The sequence below is a fragment of the Vidua macroura genome, chromosome 2 (assembly GCF_024509145.1).
Source record: "Vidua macroura isolate BioBank_ID:100142 chromosome 2, ASM2450914v1, whole genome shotgun sequence".
Lineage (NCBI taxonomy): Eukaryota > Metazoa > Chordata > Aves > Passeriformes > Viduidae > Vidua > Vidua macroura.
This window is the reverse complement of record NC_071572.1, coordinates 51,726,399-51,748,879: the sequence shown is the minus strand read 5'-3', so window position 1 is coordinate 51,748,879 and position 22,481 is coordinate 51,726,399. Positions and strand designations below refer to the sequence as shown.

The 22,481-nt window shown below is 34.9% G+C and overlaps 1 protein-coding gene across 1 annotated transcript in view; it reads right to left on the bottom strand.

The window, feature by feature from the left end:
• Positions 1-2,404: 2,404 nt before the first annotated feature.
• DACH1 (dachshund family transcription factor 1) overlaps positions 2,405-22,481 on the bottom strand; it is a 356,660-nt gene continuing 336,583 nt past the window's right edge. The window contains exon 13 of the mRNA XM_053971477.1: positions 2,405-5,184. The gene's annotated coding sequence lies outside the window, so the exon portion shown is untranslated. The remainder of the gene's footprint in view (positions 5,185-22,481) is intronic.

Here is a 22,481-nt window from a genome sequence, read left to right as displayed (position 1 = left end):
TGTTTCGATTTTTTTTTTGTTTGTTTGTTCGTTTTGCTTTTGTTTTGAAAATTTGGAGGGGTTTGTTTATTTATTGCTTTTGTTTTGGTAGCGGGGATCTGTTTTCTTTTCCTTCTGCTAATACAGAAGCAAGATGAACCTAGCTGTGTTTTTATGAATCAAATTTAGAGCACCAATTAACCAATTCACTGGACTATGCCAACCATTGTTACTCTAATCTAGATGATGAAATCATGTTTTTTCATAGATCATGTGCAAATTCTCCCAAATTGTCTAGTACTTGACTTTCAGGTGAACATTTACAAAGTTTCCAAGTACTGTGGATGTCTAGATTTTATTTCTAACTTGATTTCTTTCAAAAGCCTGAATTCCAGAAAGTCCTTGTTTCCTCTCTCTTTGAAAATGAAGCTTTTTAAGCAGGAGGCTGTAGTTTGAAAGGGTGTGATACTGCTGATGGTGGAACCATCATCATTGATCAGGATGAGCTCCTGCTCAGCAAAGGCACACTAACACATTCCTCAGTGTCCTATGGATGAGTTAGCAGCTACTGAAGAAATAAGTTTCACAGAACTCTTGAGCTAGGATCTTTTATTTTAAGAAAGACATTGAAAATGTGTGAAGTTTGGCCAGCAAAACTGGAAGTATCTGTAATCAGCAGTCACGCTTGGAAGTCTTGGCCACAGGGGTTTTTTACTGCAGTCTTGTGTCAAATAACATGTAAGCACATAACAAATGAAGCAATTTTCAAGAATTTATAGAAGCTTCAACAAATAAGAGGTTTATCTTTCAGATCAAAACCCAACCTTGTATCTCTTTCCACTGCAAAAATATAAAAAAAAAAATTAAAAAGTAATTCCCATTTGAGTCTGTCAGTTCATAGAGGATTTTCCTAAAACTTTAGATGCTTAGCTGCTGAGTCCAAATTTCTTCAGGATCTGACCATAACCTACTAAGTTTAGGACAAGATATGTTTAGGGCAAATTTTTCTTGATTTTGATCTGAGCTTTGGCATATTTTTATTTTACCTAAGTCACAAGGAGTACCAACATCTGACTGTCCCTCAGCCTCAGACTTACTAAATGCCAGGTACCTTGCACAGATGAAGTAGCTATTTATTAATGGAGGTAGGGTGGAACTTATGGGAGTACAGTTCCTTTCTGCTGAAAGAGACTATTTACTGGGATGCTTAAAAACACAGAGGTAGGTTTCTAGTCTGTTACCGTAGAGATAATTCAGATTTCATCATGAGACGGACTGAGATTATTGAGTTTACTTTTTACCCTGCTTTAGCTGTGCCAGAGTTTATAGCAGGGGAGCTGACTACAGTGTAGCTGGGATCCTTACTAATTCAGACATGCATGATATTTTAATGCAGGCAGAAGGAGATTGTGATTGCCCTGCATACAGAAAACCAAACTCCCAATCAGCCAGCAAGCAACAGCAAGCTGCTGGAAACCAGGAAGGCTGTCAGCCCCATGCCTGTAGTCCCCAGGCCATCCAGAAGTAGTGGAATGGGCTTATGCAAGAAAGCTAATCTCTTCTGCTGTCCCAAACGGGTCTGCCCCTAGTAAAAGCAGAAGCGTTCATGTATGTATGGTTCAGAAAAGAAAGGAAGAGAAAGGATGGGAAGAGAAGGCAAACCAAGGCCAGGCAAGGCAGGACAATAAGGTACAATACTCCAAATTAGTCATACCTCTCTGACTTTTGAACTTTCTGTAAGCAAAACCAACATAGTTCCAAATTTGCTCTTAAATAACAATCTTGACCTTGAAAAAAAGCACCCTTTTTTTTTTTCTCACAATACTGCCTAAAGATATGCTAAGCCAGGACTATTTCTTTTTCTAAATGCCTGTTTAAATGTTTAAATATTTGAGGTTTGTTAAAGAAATGTGTTTCTAACCACATTTTATCAAGTGAAGGAGATCTGAGACAAAACCAACAGGATTACCCCTGCATTTTTGTAGTTAGAGGAATAATATTGTTTTGTTCCATCAATGTGTCCACTTTACATTGTTCAGCACAATGCTTTGTGGAATAAGAATCATGGGAATATCATAATATAAAGGCAAAAGGTACAAATAACAGCTTCATAAACTGAGAAATGTACATAAATAAATCATGTAGATGGGGGCAGTTTGCTTAGCTGGCAAGAAAAAAAAAAGGAAAATATGCTTGTTAAACAATAACCACAGAGTGTGCTTTTATGATGTTTTTCACCACAGTAATTCATATTAGAGATAGAAGCAGTTGCATGTTAAATAAAATCATTCAGCACTGTTCGCCTCACATTACAAAGAGCTGACTTATGTTGTTTTTAGATGCCTCCCATTAGAAAGTAAATATTCCTCTGATGTTATACATTTCAGAAAATTTAATAAAGATGAACTGTAAATAAAGTCACAGGGAGATTTCAGACAGTTTTATTAGCAGATTGTTGAAAAGAAAAGAAAATTAAATACAATAACAGTAAACGTGGTTCTCACATTGAAACCAGGCTCAAATAACTAGGCTACCATAGAAAAATTTCCAATTCTTGCATTATGATGTAAAAACAGATTTTTGTACAGATTTTGTACAACAAAATTCGTAATAACTTTTTTTCATTTTTAGAAAACTTTAAATATATAGATAAAAATAGACAATTTTCATAGGTCCTACATGAAGATGAGTATGTTCTGTTCCAAGGGCTTGCATAGAGCGCAAATATGGTTATAATATAGAACAACTAGACATTAATATCTTTAAGATTACAAAAGCATATAAACAATAACATGAGGACAACTTTTCTTCATAATCTAGGCCAAAAAAAAAAAAAAAGCCAAATCAAAAACCAAAACCAAAATACCAACCCAAAAACCTGTAAAACTAAAGAGGGGCAAAAACTTCAACTTACGGTAACATCTCATGGTCTGTAATATTTACACTGTTTTTAGCAAGATTCTTTCTAAACATCCAGCTCATAAATTGGTTCCCCTTTAATCCTTAACACTTCTGTTTATGTACCAAGCCAAACACTGAGGCATTCCCGAAGGTCTTGAAAGAATATACTGTAAAAATACTAAACCTACTTACAGGTGACTCTATGCAAGGAGCAGAGCAATGGTAAATGCTAGTACATATTTCAGTTGTAGGCTTTTAATTTTCTTTCAGATATGAATGATTCAAAAGCTTGCCACAAGTCCATCTAACTTTACAGCTGTTAACCCTTTAAAGACTGCATATGCAAAAACTGGAGTACAGAATCCCATGTGTGTTTAAGCAACTATGACAATCATGAAAGAATCATGGTTAGAAAACAACATCACTACAAAGTATTAGACAACAATATTTAATGAAAAATATTGCTCAATATTTCTTTAAAAAAATTACTGTGATGTGAACTTGTATTTACATCTTCCTATTGTTAAAAAAGGATAGTGGTGGAGTAAATATGAACTGCACAAAATAAATGTGTTCCAGTATTGTGAGGAAGACCTACAAACTATAGAAGCTCAGTGCTAGAGTTTACAAAAACATTACTTTTTCTTTTTTTTGGACAAAATAATATTAATATCCAATCAGAACTACTTTTAAAGAAATATTTGCTTTAAGTTAGGCATCTTAGACATTTAAGGTTTTGATATGTTTCCATGTAATAAATAATATTTTATATGCATAAAACATTAGATGAAGAAAGCATAATCACAAAACTTACAGTAATAGCACTGATTCACAAAATCAGTCTTTAAAGGGGTAACCCAAAAGTATGCAAAGCAAAGAACATAATTTTTAGTAATGTAATAAGCAGTGTTTTGCAGCTTACTTCCAGTTATTAGCACAAAGGTGAAAACACATATTGTAGCTTTCATAAAGACAGTGAAAGTAACACATAACCATCCATCCCTAAGACAAGGTGGGAGGGACAATAGACTTCAACTGTATCACTCAGTTCTACGTGGAATTGGACTGATACATCAAGTGTTTGTTAGGTTTTCTTTTTTTTAGCAACATTGACGTAATATGACATTAACATATAAAAATATTTCTGGCATTTTGACTTGCTGCTCAGCCACAGTCCATTCTTAGAAGTGCACTAGTCAGGGCACTAACCAGGGCTCAATATACAAATAAAAGTGGCTGATACAGAATTCTGACTTGTTACCAGATGCTTAAGATCTCATTCAGTAATACTGTGACTCCAGGACAAATATTTACATGCCTGCATGCGTTAAAACTAGAAAGGTGTCTTTCTGACCAACAGGGTGACAAAACAATATTATCTAAAAGTTTCATTTCCTAAACTCTAGATTTCTACTGCATACATAATACCTTCCTTGTGTGATTTGTGTTATATACTGTACAAGTGACCAACATTTTGATAAGAAGCAAAGTCTTTTATTTCATAAACCCCTGCCAGTTTACAATGAGAAACTATTATTCTTTTTAGGTTTTTTTTAAATTTTATTTTAGGAAAAGAGACTTTGTGAATGGTAAAACAGTTTGTTTACATTCAGCATTTCTTTTCACTTACACAAAATTCCATTTCACTTAATGTAGTCTAACATATATGTGTTGGTCTCTTGGAAAGCATGTGGAAAAAATGTCTTTAGAAGAAAAACCCACGATCATTGTTTGAAAACTGAATGTATCAATTTTTTCTTATTTTACCTTTTTTTTTCCTTTTTTTTTTTTTAAATAAGAATCCTCTTATGCCCTCTACAAGTTCATTTCTGAGCTGTCTTGCTGGTTTCAGTATGGTGTAAGAGTCTGTAAGTGTACTTGGACACCGCTGGAAGGATCATTGGATGTGCTCAAATATAGAATCATCGGAGGAGGAGAAAGTCTGCATTCCTTGAAAAAGGGAATACTCAGCCTTGTTCTGACCGCCTGTAATTTTGGATACAATAGTCCGGCACAGAGATGTAGATTTTTGCTGTGAGAACAGTGCTACTGTACATTTACAAACATTCTCTAGAACTCCAGGTTGAGCCATAGGAGATAATCAAAGAGGACACTCTTGCAGAATTCTTTACATTTTTGAAGAACATTGATAAATGAAGCTGAGGAAGTTGGTTTGAAAATGTTTTGTTTCCACAGAACTCCTTATGAGCCAATGTCTTACTGCAACGTTCTTTACTGTAGCACACGTATTTTCAGCAGGAAAAATTCAATACATGACAGTAGTTTTCAAATAAAGTCTTCCATCTAAAATATGAAAGAGAAACATTTGCTTTATATATTTATATCTTCAATGAATCAAAAAGAGGAAAAACCCCACAAGACTTAAAACCTCAGTGGAAGTAGTCATGCAACAAATCTGTAAAATGTCCCCTATGGTACTTTTTGCCTAAAATAAAAGAAAATCATAAAACCTGAATGTCACCTTAGCAATTTCATCTGTCAGTGGTCAAATAAACTGTGTTGAAAATTACACTCATTTTGCAAATTGTGAAAAATGTAACAACTTCTGAAGTTTTAATGTATGCTGGACTTATATCAGTGCTAGGGCACTAGGAATGTAGGTGGAGCCTCTGTGCATGTGTTTTTACTGATATGCAAAAGTAACTGAATAGTGCTGAACAGCAATTATTTCCTTCATGGTTGCAGAGCAAAAAAATCTTCTTGCATGCAATCGTTAGTACTCCCATCACTAAAGGCATAGCTCACACTTTCTGATTTAGCTGTGTTGTTAAATATACCATGTAATGTAACCATTGTGCACATTTGTAGCTATTTATATAGAACCCAGTATAGGATATTTAAACGGTATCAGTGAAGTATAGCCTCCTTCCCTCCATAAATGAGATTAACTGAACAATTACTATGTTAAAGACGTAAGTGCATTTCTCACAACATTTTTTTCCACCCAAGTGAGAAGCATATATTTAAGTGAGATATGTGAGGGAACATAAGAAACTAAGCTAACCCAGCCAGTAATTGTTGATCTAGAATAATTTGAAGAGAACATACCGTCACAATGTATTTTCACCTAATTTTAAAGTGCAAAGCAATTTTTTCTTCACTTGGGACATGAACACCTTATATAGACCTATTTTGATAGCAACATAATGACTCTTTTTTAAAAAAACAGAAAACAGACAGAAAGGTTTCTTAGCTTTCTGACTTGTAGGGTAGAACATGTTGTCCCCATGTGAATAAAGCACATTATGAAACAATTAATCCTCCCCAGTGCATAATTGCTAAACATGACTTATATTTTAGAACATAAGCATTTGCAACTACAATCTGTATCTCAGCTATTAAAGTTTGCATGAACTTCTTATTTGAATCTAAGTAAATTCAGTAAATATTTCTAAGATTTCAGAAGGTTTTGTTTTTGTTTTGTTTTTCTTAGTCTAACACTTTTATTCCAAATCAGTCTATAGATTTTTTTATTAGATATACAGTAAAAAATATATATACAGTGAAGCAATTGCGTGAGATAAACCTGTACAAATGAATGCTGAAATTTTTGAAATGTTTGGTTATCTTTGAAAGATGTGGCATCACCTCCATTAACTTACTGTAGCTGTTGAGAGAAAGAAAAGTTAACCTGAAAGCAGACAAAAGTACACACCACACAGCTGTAAAACCTTCTGCAATCCCTTTCCAGTTCTATCAGCACTGCTGGGGAAAGTGGGAAGCTGTAGAATCATCCTGCTGCAGTGATTCTTATCTAATGTCCCTTTGTTTTTCCTTTTGCACCACTAGCTTTCTTTTGCGAGCTTCTGGGGTATATTGCCCTTTTGTTACTTTCTCCCCATCTTTACATTTTTCTTACATTTTTCTACCCCCTTTCCCTACTCTTTTATGTTCCTAGCTTCCTTTTTTTCTTCTTTCTTTTTTTTTTTTTCAGATAACTTTTTTTTCAGATAACATGATAACTTTCCCACTACATAAAAGTGCTTCTTCTCAGAACCTTTTCCATTCTCTTTGCTCTTTATGGTCTTTTTTTTTGCACTGAAGAGAAATAAAAAGGAATTGAGTAAGGCCTTAACTTAAAGACTTTTATATTATTATTTGATGAAAACCAATCAGAATGCTTATGGGAATTCAGGAGAGAAAGAAGGAGACCCTGAAATGGAGCTCAGTAAAACTGAAGGCCTGGAAAACCATCTCCAAAGAAAACCTGCATTAAGTACAGGTTAGCTAGTGCTACTACTGGCTACATTTCCATATAGTTCTCCCAAACATACTGAATAAACACAATAAACATTTATAGCACTAAAGCTGTCTAGATACCTCTGTAGGAGAATTACTCTGCATATATACCAGCACTTTGGCTATCCTGAATGTACACTTGCTAATGAGTGCTATGTATAATTCCCACACCTTAACATTCTGATAACCTGCAGTCAGTAACTTATTTTGTTTTATTATACTAGGCCTCCATTTACCTTTTAAAATAAAATATGTATTAAAACTAATTCTCAATTAAAAATACAGCTGCAGGAAGCAGAATCCTTGTAGCAGCTAACAAAAGATAAACAGCAGTACAGTTTCAAGAGTCAGCTCTATTTTATACTGCTTAAGGATCCAACCTGACAGTGAAATCAATAGTAGGTTTTTCACTTTTGAAAGATGACAGTATCAGATCCTGTATTCTGTATCCACAGAAAATGAATAAGAATAGAAAAGGGCAGCTCTACAAAGCACCTTCCTTACAAAGTAAGAGGATACTTGTTTATATATGTAAGTTGTCTTCAACATCTTCACTAACAGCTTGGCCACAGAACTCGAGGGAATACTAAGTAAGTTTGTCAATGACACTAAATTGGGAGGAGTCGACTTTTTCGAGGGCAGAAAGACCTTGACAACTGAGAGAGTTGAGCAATCAAACCATATGAAGCTTAACAAGGGCAAGTGCTGGATTCAGCACCTGGGATGGAGAAATTCTGGTGGTATGCATGGACTACAGAACGATAGGCCAGAGAACAGTACCAAGGAAAGGGACCTGGGGGACCTGGTCAATGGCAAGTTGAACATGAGTCAGCAGTGCCCTGGCAGCCAGGTGTGCCAGCCCTGGGGTGCATCAGGCACAGCATCGCCAGCCAGGCAAGGGAGGGGATTGTCCTGCTCTGCTCTGCACTGGGGTGGCCTCACCTCCAGTGCTGGGGACAGTTTGGGGTGCCACAATGTGAAAAGACCTTAAACTATTAGAGAGCATCCAAAGGAGGGCAATGAAGATGGTGAAGGGTCTGGAGGAGAAGCTGTATGAGGAACTGCTGAGGTCATTTGGTCTGTTCAGCCTAGAGGAGACTGAGGGGAGATCTCATTGCAGTCTTCAATTTCCTCACATGGGAAAGTGGAGGAGTAGAAGCTGATCACTCTCATGACCAGTGACAGGACTTGAGTAAACAGCATAAAGCCAAGTCAGGGGAGACTTAGGTTGGATATCAGAAAAAGGTTCTTCACCCAGAGGGTGATTTGGAATTGCAACAGGCTCTTCAGGGAAGTGGTCATAGCACTGTGGCTGAGAAGTTCATGTAGCCACTCATGAAGAAAGAGCAAGAGGTGAACAGCGCACTTCAGAAATTCAAAGACTTCAAACTGTGTTACGAAAAACTCACAGATCTGCAGAGGAACGATAACCTTGCATCACAAAGTGGTGACCAAATACAACCCCTATATTTGTCTGCTTTCTCTTTCCATTGTATACCATTCCAATACTCCTACTACCTTGTTTCCATCCATTTATCTGCCTATTCTTAATGTTCTGAGGTTCTTTCCAAATGACAGGAACTTCTCAGTGTTGTACTCAAAGCCACCAGAATCACTTTGTCTCTAGGTGTAGCCAGAGCTCCTATCTGAATACGAGCGGAGTATTACCATAGGCCTTTAATGATTTCAAGGTTAAAATCACAGACAAAAACCTACAAATCATGAAAGTGATCAGCAAATCGAGCCAGCTCATCCTTTGTAAGCCAATGTGAAAATGCCACTACTTCTAAATCCTAAATCCTGAGCATGCCTGTGCCTTCTGCCTCCCAATCAGCTTTAATTTATCAGCTACGCAGGCCTGTTGCATTACTTTCTTCTGTTAACAAATGCAGAATTTTTCTATCAGCATAAAAACAATTTTATGTAAAACAAATATGTAATATTTTAGCCACACAAACATATGCATACAAACATATACTACACAAACACTCACATAGACACACACTAAGGATGTTTACAACACTGGGGTATATTTTTAGCTTACTGAAAATTGTTGGTCTATGGTGAAGTTTCCCAAATTTACATACTGTTATATACAATATAAGTACATAAAACTTACTTTTACTTTTAGGAAGTCAAGCAGGAAAATACTGCTAAATTTCTAAATAGAACTGTGTGTGATTAGCAGATTGTCATTTGTTTTAATTGCTCTTTTGCAAATGGCAGTGTTCAGCAAGATCACACAAGCTCATGCTAGTAACTCAAACTGAAAATGCCACTACTCCTAAACATAATTTGTTTTTGTCTGTGGATTGATATGACAGAAAGTCTACCCAGAGTGAGGGAGTATTTTTTTAGATCAACTCTTTTTAATTAAGATTAATTTTGAGGCTTTTGAATGAACATGCCCAAATAGTTAAAAGGTCACAAATGTTATAAAAAAACAAACAAATGGAACTGACATAAAAGTTTGCAATGCTGAAACAAATCATATGTCTCGAAATGCATTCCCACAGAGATGTCATCTGGGTAATGATTCACTTTAGTGTTCTGTGGGCAGCTTGCAGTATCTCCATGGGCCCAGTATTTTCAGAGGTAAAAGCACAAACCCACTCATATATTACTATTAATATGCAACCTCGTAAACTGATAAAAATATACAATGAATGCTAAGTTTTGTCTTCTGCTGCAAACTAAATAAGTCATCCATTAGATGGTAATGTGGGTATTTCTGCCACTGAGTGCAAGTTCCAAAAAATAATATTTTCGAGTTGCTTTAAAAATAAATGTAATAACAATGATCATCATTACTATAATAATGCAGTGTTTAATTTATGAAAATCTACAAATCAATGTCCAAGGTGTGCTGTCACATCTGAGTTCAGTCACTTACTATCTTCCAAAAACCTACTGAGCTAAATTCTCTTTAGGAAAATGATACTGTTTTCTATAGTTAGGAGCTGAAAACAACCGACCAAGCAACCAAACAGACAGGAAGATACAGCAGCTTGACACAGAAAGCTGATAAGAAAGAAACCTCCAGAGTCCAGGTTAAGAAAAAAAGAAAAGGACAAAATACTTTGTGAGAAGGAAAATCACAGAATCACAGAATGGTTTGGATTGGAAGGGACCTTAAAGATCACCAAGGACCACTCTCCTGTCATGGGTAGGGATACCTTTCACTAGAACAGGTTGCTCAGAAAACAAATTACAAGATATAAAATCTTAGTGTGAGCTTTGGAAAGTTGGGATATGAAGTTTTGAATAATGTTTTTTATCTTTTTTCTTTTTTTAATTGTAATTTTTGAGCTGTAGAACAGTAAATCCCAGACCATGATCCAAGAACCTTTACATCAAGGTAGCCACAGTTTCTGTTGCTAGAAGTCCTAACTTCAGCTAACATATTTTTGTCAAATATCACTGGCACAGGCCAGTGATAGAAGCCAATTTTCACTCAAAATGGGTCTTAAGGGTATTTGAATAGTGTATCTATTAATCTCTTTGTACTTTCCAAGAACAAAGGTTGATGTCTCTTGTTGTGAAGACAGAAACTTTATTCCCAAATATGGCTCTGAAATTTTCTGTGATTTTAGTTTGTGGGGCTTTTTTTTCCCTGCTTTTCTGTTCTTTCTTTCAAACTTCTGTTTCTTTTCCTTTTCAATTTAGGTAACAGAGATTTCATGTACTGATGGTTTCTCAGACTCTTTTCTTGTCCTTAGGAAGATAATAGCAGTGTTAGCTGAATCCTCTAAGGACGATATTAGCACAAATAACAAAAAAACCCAACAACAGCAACAAAAAAAAAACCTATATATGCATATGTATTTAATGGAAAAAAAAAGGTTCTTCACTCTTAAAACCCCACCTCTATGGCTGGTGACTGAGCTGATCTAAGCTTAGGGTCCTCTTCTAAAATCACATGTTGCAACACAAAATCCTCAGGTCTAGCCCATGTGCTCCTAAAGGCAGCAGATGCTTCATACTGGAATTGAGTATACTGTTGCCAGACCCTCCAACCATTAAAAACTGCTAACTTCAGCTTAAAAGGAATAAAATATTTGTGACCTTAAATGGGGCTACTCATATCTAAATCAAAGCAAAGCTGCTCATTTGCGCTAAGTAACATAATAAATTGCATTTCCTGCTAGGAAGTAGCTTTATTGAAAATGGTAGTTATTTTCTCAGAAGTTATTTCCAGGCACCTGTAATCTTAATGAGGTTTGTCCCTTTCAAAGAACAGTTGTACGTGCATGCCTGAATCCACACAACCTCTTCAGCCCAGAGTTGATAAAAGTATCTGCATGCCACAGCTCAAGCACATTAAAATTATATAACTGGTTGGTTTATTTGTTTTAATAAGATGGGGCAAATGTGAATCACAGCGTACTTCTAACCATTCATTCAAGCTGAGGATTTGATCATTTGGAGGAAGAGAAACAAAACAAAAAGAAAGGGATGGCAAACAAATGATATTGATTCATGTGATATTTGATAAGACAGAAATGGGAAGTCAAAATAAAATCAAGCATACTGTGGCAGATGGAAGAGATCTTAGTCAAGTTGTAACCCTTGTTTAAAAGAGCTTAGAGGAAACAACTATTGTATACTCTCCATATATTTAATTCCAAATTGAGACACAAGAGATTTTATTTTCCACCAAAGATGGAAGATAAAATTGGGAGTCTAACTTTTTAATCATGGGAACATAATTTATGATGAACTTCAGTCTTTTTCAGTTTGCAGAGTGTGAGACAAAAAGCCCAGCATTTGTAAAATTCAGTCATGGAATCAACTGAACATAACTTTTCATAGTATTCCTAATAAAGTGTAAAACAGTACATTTTCAGAGGAAATAATCCATCCTAGTGTCTAGAGTTAATTAGAACTCTTAGGTTTTACAACTCAATACTGAAAAGGAGAGACAGAGGGATATATTCTGAGCGGACATTGTTACTGGCACCACAAGTAGATCGTGTATTGGGGAACATGGATGGATCCACTGCCATCTTCCATAGCAGAGTACAGGAGATGCAGAAAAGCTGGCTCAACCACTGAGGCTTTGAAATTCAAGCAATTTGTTCTTTAAAAAAAGTGCCCATCGAGTTTTTATGCAAAGATGGGTGATTTCACACTGCATGTTCATTAAACACATGCAAATATGAAGTATGTAAACATATTTGGCCAAACACCATCCCAGTTTGCCCTTTGTGTAACACCAATAAATTAGTTTCAAATTTGCATATTGTTATTAATCATACACCTTTCATTTCTCTACTTAACATTCATGTACAAATATATTTGTGTTAATACTCAGTGCAAATATTCAGGAAACTGAGATGTCCATGTGTTTCTTTTTAAAACAGCAATTTATATGTAGGAGATTTTAATTCTAATTTAAGACATAAAACTAAACCATGGATGTATAAAAAAGAGCATCTAAACACCTTTTTTCACAGTTATTTTCAAATATTGAACTATCTTCTCTCAGTGATTTTACCATGTGTTTTAATCATTAATATATATTTCCATTACTCCCATGTTACTGTGGGAGTAAGCTAAAGGTCAGCAATCTAGTCTTTAGTAAACTAAGAAAGCAGGGGAGACATATTCATACCTGAATTATTTAAAGATCATATACTATGCATAAAACTGGCCATTTTGAGGACTGAAAAAACTGAACTAGTAAGGTGACAAATTGTTTGAAAGAAATAGATTTTTTTAAAAAAAATCACACTGTCTTTTCTTGTTGCTTCACAAACTTAGCAACCCTTTTTCTATTTGTATAAACAGAAGAAGCCATATCCAAAAAAAGGCAACAGAACTGATTACTTACAAGCACTGAACCTGAGTCACTAAGGCATTGTACTGTGTCACTTCATGTTAGTAAAAAGAAAAAAAAATTGTAATGATAAACAACAACAACAACAGACACAAAACAGAACAAAACCCTTTCAACTGAAGAATCATGTGGAAAAGTTATTAAAGGATGAAGTCACAGCTAAATACAATCAGCTTGCGAGCTTCCACAGCTCATTGTGTTCAGTGCTGTTTGTATCACTGTGTGGATAATTTTGGTGCTGAACAATCTGTCCTGCATAAAACAGTTTTAAGTTCTACAAAAAGGTGTGCTTTATTTGTTACTGTATTTCCAGAAACATATAGACTTTTTTTTTGTATCAAGCAAGCAACCTTGGATCCGATAGCATAAAATTGAAAAAGAATTGAATATTGGAACGTAGTTTCTGCCTGGCACTTTCTGCCTTTGTTTGGTTTTGGGGTTTTTTTTTGTTAAGTCCAGATGGAAACAGAATTTATTATTCCTCCCTTTAGTCTGATCAATCTTTCACTTCTCTCCATTTTGCCTCCTATTTTAGTACCTTGCTCAAATGATCACTTTTTTACACTAAATATCATCATCAAAGTAATCTTAAATACAAGATATCAATCATACAGTTAAGCTTCAAACAGACTTAAAAAAAAGAATTACTTTCCTTTTCTGGAAAGAAAAAGTGGTCATAAAATGAAATTGGAACAAAATATAGGAGATCAGTGTTTGTTAGCGCTTTCAGCAGTTTTTGCTGGAAACCTACAGAAAGTATCTATGCAAAAGTACATGTAAGTCAATATTTCTTTAAAACTATCTTTCATATACACGCAAAACAGAAATTCACACAAATCCTTTCCATCACTCAGCTAGAAGCTGATACAGTAGGCAGGATACAGGTGTATACAACTATAGATCCTATAATAAAATATGAATAATAAAGATCTTTTCTACAGTTCTGATTCTGAAAAAGTAACATGGGTCATGATAATTTTGCTAGTAATAGTTGTGGCCATAGTTAGTACTCTCCATCAACAAACAGTGTGATGTTAATTTCTTTCAGCAGACACAAATAATTTATGAAGACGAGTTTTTCTATGGTATTATCTTTTCTAGAGCTTTATCTCCATTACTTTTCAAAACACAAGAAAGGACTTATATCTAATACCTACTCCTAGAAGAGCACCTCTTCTGGTTCACAGAATCAGAAACCTACCTCACCCTTTTCTCCCAGCCACATCTTTTCTAAACAAGTAATTTGAATTTTATGTTGCCCAAGTAACTAAATGACAGACTAGTGTTTTGTTGTTTCCAGATTAAACATCACAATGAATACAAGAGCATGTAACTGAGATGCCATTTGAACTGCTGCAAAGTTTACTGGAAAATAGAGGCCACTTAAAGAAAGCTATATTAGTCTGCATACATAATTCTGGAATATGGGGAGTCCTTTCTTAATATCAATATCACATTAGCACCCCACTTTAATATACAACCATTCTTGTTCTCATCTGTGTGCTAAAACAGAGTAACTGCCCAATGCAAAACATGAAGAAACAGTCACATGCAGAACAAGAAGGAATGAGGCTGTAAAATAGATAGATTGCACAGCAGCAAGCTTATGGAAAATCTATTAAGGGTGCATGGAATGTCAAAATATATGTAACATAAGCTTGCTGCTTTTAGATATTTTGTATGAAAGCAAGTTTATGGCACCAAGCAGTGCCATTCAGCTCCAGAACAAGAGCCAAGGCAACAGAAACCAAACCAGAAGTCATGCCCTAGGAAATGAGCTATGAACTGAAGTCACACATAATCCTTCCAGCACACAAAAATAGACATAGGTCTTAATGAAGTTCCCAGGGTTTAGCATGAGCGGCATAACTACAAAACCGAAAATAAAATCAGCTCATGTTAATTCTGAGGAAGACTTCAAGCTGAAACATGTAAATGGGGTCTAACCCAGTAGCTAGCTATGAAGCAATACTTAAGCAAAAGGGTTTTGTTCTTTTCCAGAATGAAAACTACCAGCATTATGTATTATGAGGGGACTCTGCTTCTGTGGCAAGTGCTAATGCTAGCCCAGGTAGGTTGCTTTTCAATTCAGAGTTCAAACTAGTTCCCCTAACTAATTGTAAACTTCCATCTTGAATACATCTTCATAGATGCATTTAAGTACTGCAGTGACAAGCCAATCTTCCCTATTCCCTCTCAGTAGTAACATAATTTCAGATAGGTACTTCAAAATGATTATTCTACCCACCCAGGAAAAACTCAATTAGCCTTAGGGCCAGGTGGTTTGAATTTGGCAGCACTTTGTGTCTTTGCTAGTAAAGATTCCTCAGAAAAAACAGCATGTCATGACAGACTGTGTCCTGGATGTACCCCACTACAGAAATCCCAGACCATATGGAAGCAGCATGCTTTCCCAGAGAGAACTTAACACCATGGTTCATCATCAAAAAGTAAGCAAGAGAAAAGAGAATGGCTAAATTAAACCACAGAGCAGTCTTAACCAATGACTTTGGGATCAAGTGACTACCTTGCAGCCAGAAGCAATGAGCTGTGCAAAATATCTGAAGTGTAAAATTTTCTTGCTTCAAAGTGTGATTTTCTCAAGACAGAGGAAATGAAAAATGTTACTTCCTGGTTGCTTTTACTCTTCCCCATCCATCTGCCTCCCTCTCCCCATCTCCCCCAGCTTTCCACTTAAAGTGTTTCTTGTCAATAGCAACACACTAATGGCATTGTACAAGGCATTTGCAGGACATTCCCTGGAACAGCGTTTAAGATTCTGGTTACCGATGCTCAAGGTGAACTTAGACTGGAATAATTTCAGAACAGGCTACTAGTATAAGACAAGGAATACAGTCCACAATATGCACATAAAATTAATTTATTTGCTTATCAGAGAAGAGCAACTGATCATTCCTTGTATATACAATAAATAATAAGAGACACAAATCAACTCTTTTGCAGGAACTCAGTTCTGAGTGGTCTTCCAGGATGATGGATGTATTTAAATGATTTTTATGAATATATTTGTGACATGAGAGCCTGAAAATGAAGATTTTAAAGCCCATCTAGTACTATCCGTAATGCTATGCTACTTTAGTAGAAAAAGAGGCAAAAACTGACTATATCCTGAATATATTTACTGAATATCTGGCCTGGTAAAATACACTTGGCTATAAAGTTAATTTTTGCTGGAAAAACTAAGAAGTCAAAGGTTTTGCAAGAATGTGAAAAAAACCTAGATGGAAACCTTATAAAATGAGGATTTTTCTGCGCACTGAATGTTTAAGATCAAGCTCTGGAACTATTGCCCATTTGCAACTGGAATAAAACTGATATTTGTATGTTTTAATAGTGTGTGAGCCTTTCAATATTTTAGCACTGGGAACCAGATTTTATCAGATGGCATAGTTACTGCAGCGAAAGTGACTGTGATTGTCATAACAAATTTGATGGTAAGGTTGAAAATGGAACTGATCCCCCAGTCAGTGTACTAATTTTATGATGCTTCCAGTATTTTCAGTGAAGCCAAGGAGCCTGATCCAGCCACAGTATTTTATGTCCAGTTCAGCAATGTGCAAAGATACTGTTCTCTCTCCAATGGCTAAGAGTATATATCTTTGAGTCAGAGCATAAAGCTAAAAATGAAAGCAAATTATTGCTGCTTTTTATTTTATGTTTGTATTAAATATAGCTTGATTACTTGAAAGGAGTTGTAGCCAGCATATTGCAGTATGAAACAATATCATGAAAAATACATGTCTTTTAATGCAATGGTTGCACCGACAGTTTGTCACAGGCAAAATCTGCAGAATCAACACATAGAAAAAATAAACAAGTCAAAACTTAAATTATCTAATACAGTATTGTATATTTTCAACAATCTATATTCTAATTTCATGCACATAAAACAGCACTGTAAATTTTCTGGTCCTGCCTTCATAACACTTTGTTTCCAAGGCCAGCTGTAGCACATTGTGATCCATACTTTCTAACATCCATGACAAAACACACTATTATGCTGTTGCTGCTTTTCCGATGTGATTAGAGGCTGCATCACTTTTAAAAAATAAGGCTGACAAGAATATAATAGAAAAAAATGTTTTTACCATTACTGGTACACACTTTGTGTTTCTCAACTAGGAAAAACAAAATGACATCACATTATCATTATATATGCTGCCGTCTCCTGGGATGTCCTTCAGGTGTTATGGAACCCTACAATGAGCAAAAGCAAAATATTTCTTTTTAAAGCTAGCAGGATATTCTATAGAATATCTTCTCCTCTTTACAAGCCAGCTGGCAGTTCACTGGAAGAATACTTATTACAGATATATGCTGACAGCAAATTTTAGCTTAGATAGAATGTGATGCTGGCTAAGTAGGCCTTCCACATGTGTTAATTTTAATTTCACTTCCTTTAAACTTCCTTTTCTTAGCTTTTTTTTTAATTTCATAGGTACTTGAGATACTAATAGAGATGGGTCAAATTCCGCATCAAATCCATGAGAAAGCCAAATTCTTGAATTACACAAAGGCGAAATTGTTTTATTTTATTCTTAATCATATCAATATAAAAAACAAGCACTGCGAGAAAACACTATTTTTAGAATTACAATAGACTTAACATGGCAATTGCTTACTTTTCTGGTTTACAATATGAAATTTATATGAGTATTACAGACATATTAAAATTTTGTTTATCTTAAAATAAATTATTATAAATATTTCCTATTTCTCAAGGATACAAAAATGCCTCTTTTATATTACTGCCAAAGACAGAAAGGACAAAACCTAAAATCTTTGGCCACTTTTAAATTAAACCATCAAACCCTCAGCTAGTTAAAGCTAATATAGCTTTCTTGATGGTAAGATTATCTTTTTTCTTTTTCTTCAACTGATGAAATAGAGCAATTAAGTTGGAGTGATATTTTAGGAAGATGATTGCCTTCTTAACTCTTAACACTGCACAAAGGGCCGCCTGCCTGATAAAATCTCACTACAGTTTTATTTACATTTTAAGTCTAACTGCCTTTTTGCCTCTTGAATATTTTAAGTGAATGTTGAACTTTCATTCTCCGTAACAGGATTTCTGACCCTTCAGTTATCTTAGGATTATAAAAGACAGTCCTGTACTACACCAAAATGCTGTCACTCAGCAATATACCATTTCTGATCTAATGCAGAATAATTAAAGTCAGTCTATTAAATTTTTTTTCATATGATGATTCGGGTAATGTACATTTACACAAAATTTCAGCTATCAAGTATTAGTTTGCTAAATCCCATTAAATATTTCTCCAGCTATTTCCCTCTACAAGATTTGAAACTAACTATAATTAGCTGATAGTTGTAAATTGCTGTATCCCCTCTCTTTGCCACTTTTTAATGCTTAGGACTCTGATCCATCACCAAAGAAAATATAAAAGCAGAAGTTAATAACATAACTTAACTTCTACTGTGCCTTTCATCCAAGATCCAGAATACTTTACAAATATTAATTAAGTTTCACAACACCCTTGTGTGACACCAAAGCATCGGTACTGCTATCAAGATATCAAGCTCTATTATTTCTTTCTTTATGCATAAAAACTTGGTTTCGGCTTAAGGCCTTGGTTAAAAATGCCCTGAAGCATGCCAAATGAGGTATTCCTTTGCCAATCAAGAGCAAAACATCAGATGTAAAGCATATAAGCCACCCCAACTAATGGTACAATTTTAATTCTGAAATCAATATTATCCACTCAATTGTTTGCTGAAAAATGTAAAATGGGCAAAATAGTGACTCCTTAGCATATACTTCTTGTGACTGTGTCAAATGCTACATCAATTCTTTGCAATTAGACAGTCTTGGACTATAATTACAACCTTTGCTATAAAATGGATTTATTGTATGGGAAAAAAAAACTCCATACACTACAGACAACAACAACCACCAAAGAAATTACTTTCTCACCTCCACAAACTGAATTCAGTTTTTTTGGAATACTACTGAGCTTACTAAATTTGTTTGTAGCAGTCTATACTGGGGTACTCTAATTATTTTTTATAATGGGATGAACTCTAGATATTTCTATATCTATATAGATAGAGAAATCTCTATATCTAGTGAGGGTCAAGGGTGACAAGCACAGATGTAGATACCTACATTGAAGACTTCTATGCTACATCAAGTTAACTCCAGCCCATGTCTTGTTTACAAGCATAACTACATTTAAAAGGCAAAACATTAACTTATTGTCCATTACTGATCAGTGATGATATAGTAATAAAGTTACAGTAATATAATGAAACTTTATGAGTAATATGATACTATTTTCCCTTCTAGAGTTCTGTGATACTTCCATCTACCTCCTTTTCTTGGCACCTCATCTATCTCTTTTTCTATCTCTCAATTTATGGCTATTTTATTTCTTATTTCAGAGTTTTCAGAATGCTTTTCTGACTTGTTTCATGCCTTGTGCCTTGGGTGGTAGCATCCAAATGAAACAATGTGGCAAAGCTTCAGTACTAGTGCAGAATTCAAATGCTGTTTTCTACATTTGAGAGTCATGCTTTATGCAACTTTCAAAACTGTTCAGAGTTATATGAAACAGAAAAGGAATTGTCAAGCTTGGATATTTTTCCAGAACTGATGCAAAATTACCCATTTCTAACATCTGAAGTGACATCAAGAAGTGACTGAAATGCAGCTGCTCTAGTGTGATTACTGTCACAACTGATGCTGGAAATCTGAGGCAAGCAAAAAGGAAAATACACAACACATGAAATGCATCACATTAACTTCAGACACCTGCACTGTACATAGCTGTATTTGAGCTGGTTTAGCAGACTCCTTTTACAATCAATGAAAAAACTTGGAAGGTGTGATTCATTTTTTTCAAAGGGAGAGATGTGTCTATTACTCTTCCTTGACTTTAACAGGAGTCCAGCCAAATAGCTCAGATAAAGACATCTACCCCACAAATGTGTGAAGTGGAACATATCCCTCCCACTGATACTGTTTGGGTATTTTATAGATAATTACATTGCCTCAGCAGCTATTCCACACCTTCAGAACACAGAGCAATATCTATACCGCCATTATGGCATCAGCAAAGTCCCACTATATCTTATCAGTTGAAAAACTTATCGGATAATGTAGTAAAGAATATATGACTTTGTATGCCATCTTGATAGCTTAAATATCCTGTTTATTAAATTCTAAAGCACTCTTAAGGAGCACCTACTTTTTGGTCTCTACAGGCCTGGCTTTCTCAGGTTTTGCATGTCTAAAATGAATGCAAACACATCAATGTGCTTATAAACTTGTTCAAGCATTTAAGCAAATGCAGGCATATTGAAAATGAGTAAAAATCCCATTGTGCTGTTTCACTGTGCAAATATAATTTCTTGTAAATTATAAACCCCCAATCATTTCCTTATTTCAAGTATATTTTCATTATTCCAATAATGTTGTACTCATCCTTAAAGTGAAGGAAACTCCTTTTCACCTGTCTTACTAGGCACAGTTTTACCATTCTGTTTATACACTATTTTAACTATACTTTGTTCACAGACTCTATTTCCAGCAATATTAAGTAGCTGATAGATTACTTTGGGATTTTAGGTGATCCTTGTTTTAAGTAATAGCCTTCACCTTTTTCCCAAAACACCCAATCATTGTCCTTTTATACCTGTTCTTTTACAGAAATAGCTCCTAATTTCTTTTAATCTCCTTGCAGTTCTATATTCAGATTTTGCACAAAACTTCAATACTGATGATTTTTTTTTTACCTGCTGCATATTCTCATTCTGCATGTCTGGCTGTTTTGGATACTGTCTCAAAGTTGCTGATCACCACAGCTACGACCATCCTTTGTAACTTACATTCATCAATCCTACTCCAAGTTCGATCATTAAATGCCAGTTAGTAATTCACAAACTGTTTTCTTTTTTCCTCAGCTGTTAGTCTTGTAGAGTATAAACTAACCTCAGAGCGTGTACAAACTCCTGCAGTATTTTAAACTTCAGCCTATGTCTGGAGTCTCTTTTTCTGTGCATATCTGTTCTATAAAATCTCTGAGGTATCACAAGTTGACAATAATAAAAATACCAAAATGTTTACTTTGTCATCTCTATTTGTAAAATATAAAGAATAAAATTATCATCAATTAAGATAAAATTGAAGTAATTTAAAAACCCTTGAAGACTTTTGGTAGAGGGAATAGGGTTTCTCCAAATTTAAATGTTGCTGTAGTCAAAATGACACAGAATGTGCAATAATGTGTTTGTTTTTCAGATACTGTAGGTCTGAAGAGATTTTTTTGTATACTTCAATTATAAAAACATTTTAAACATACAAACTTCTGCAATTTTTATTTTAATGAAGATGAGAAGTTCATTAACGAAGATAAATATTTCATTAGATGTTAAATAAAACAAAGAGATTTTTTGGCTTCTCTCAGCACAAAATTCCTTTGAAAGATTAATTAATACATGCAAATTATGCAAATTAGACCCATGCAAATATTTTATGAAGACAATTAAGGGAACCATTAATTACTGCTTTTTTTGCTTCAGTGAGATTCATTCATTTAATTTTAATTTCACTTTAACTGTTTTGATGTATAATCTTGCAGCTAAGAACTTTATCTTTCCTAGTGGGTCACTTAAACTTATAAATTTCATCAAGTGAGCAGCAACAGAAATCTGCAAAGATATTCTCTGGGCTATGTTTAGTATCAAGAGAAATTTTTGACACAATGCACTCCTAGAAACTGCAGAACTGGAAGGGAATGTGAGCTCATTCTTGGACAAGGTTCAACTGCTGGAAAAGCAATTAATTTGCTTTGGCTGTGCTAATATAGGGGAATTAGAAAGTGTGACACAAGACAAATAGAAATAATTAGTTCTCCAAAATGATGTTCTCATTAATATGGTTTGAACAGTAGAAATAAAAAACATTATTGTGGCATGTCTGCATTCTGTCCCTAGCCACAGGAGGTAGGAAAATGCAACATACAGCATTTTTTCACCTTTGTAGTTTGTGTGGTGGTGGTATTTATTTTCATTTTTTATTGTAGGTTTAAAGAAAGGCAAATTGTGGACCTGATCCTGTTACCTAAAACCTACTGTACTTGCATAAAGCATGAGGAATCCCTACACTTCTTAATGTGAAAAGATGAAGCTATAAACATAACTGACTAGGCTTTTCACAACAATACACTCAAGTTCCTAAATTGAAACTTCTATTTCGATATCTTTCATTTAAATAATATTTTATTACATGCAATACCCAAGGTATAATGTGTTTTTTCTGCAGCTTAAGCTCCTTTAGTAAAAAGATTGCTCTTGCAAAACAGTTATGAATCCTCTTCAAATCCTATAACATAATTTCCTTTTTCCATAACATGAATATATGCACACACATTTTACAAAGTACATAGAGGGGGATTTTCACTTGCTCTCCTTAACATTTACCCCAATACAAAGCCAGTTTTCCACAAGCAGTGAAAATCAC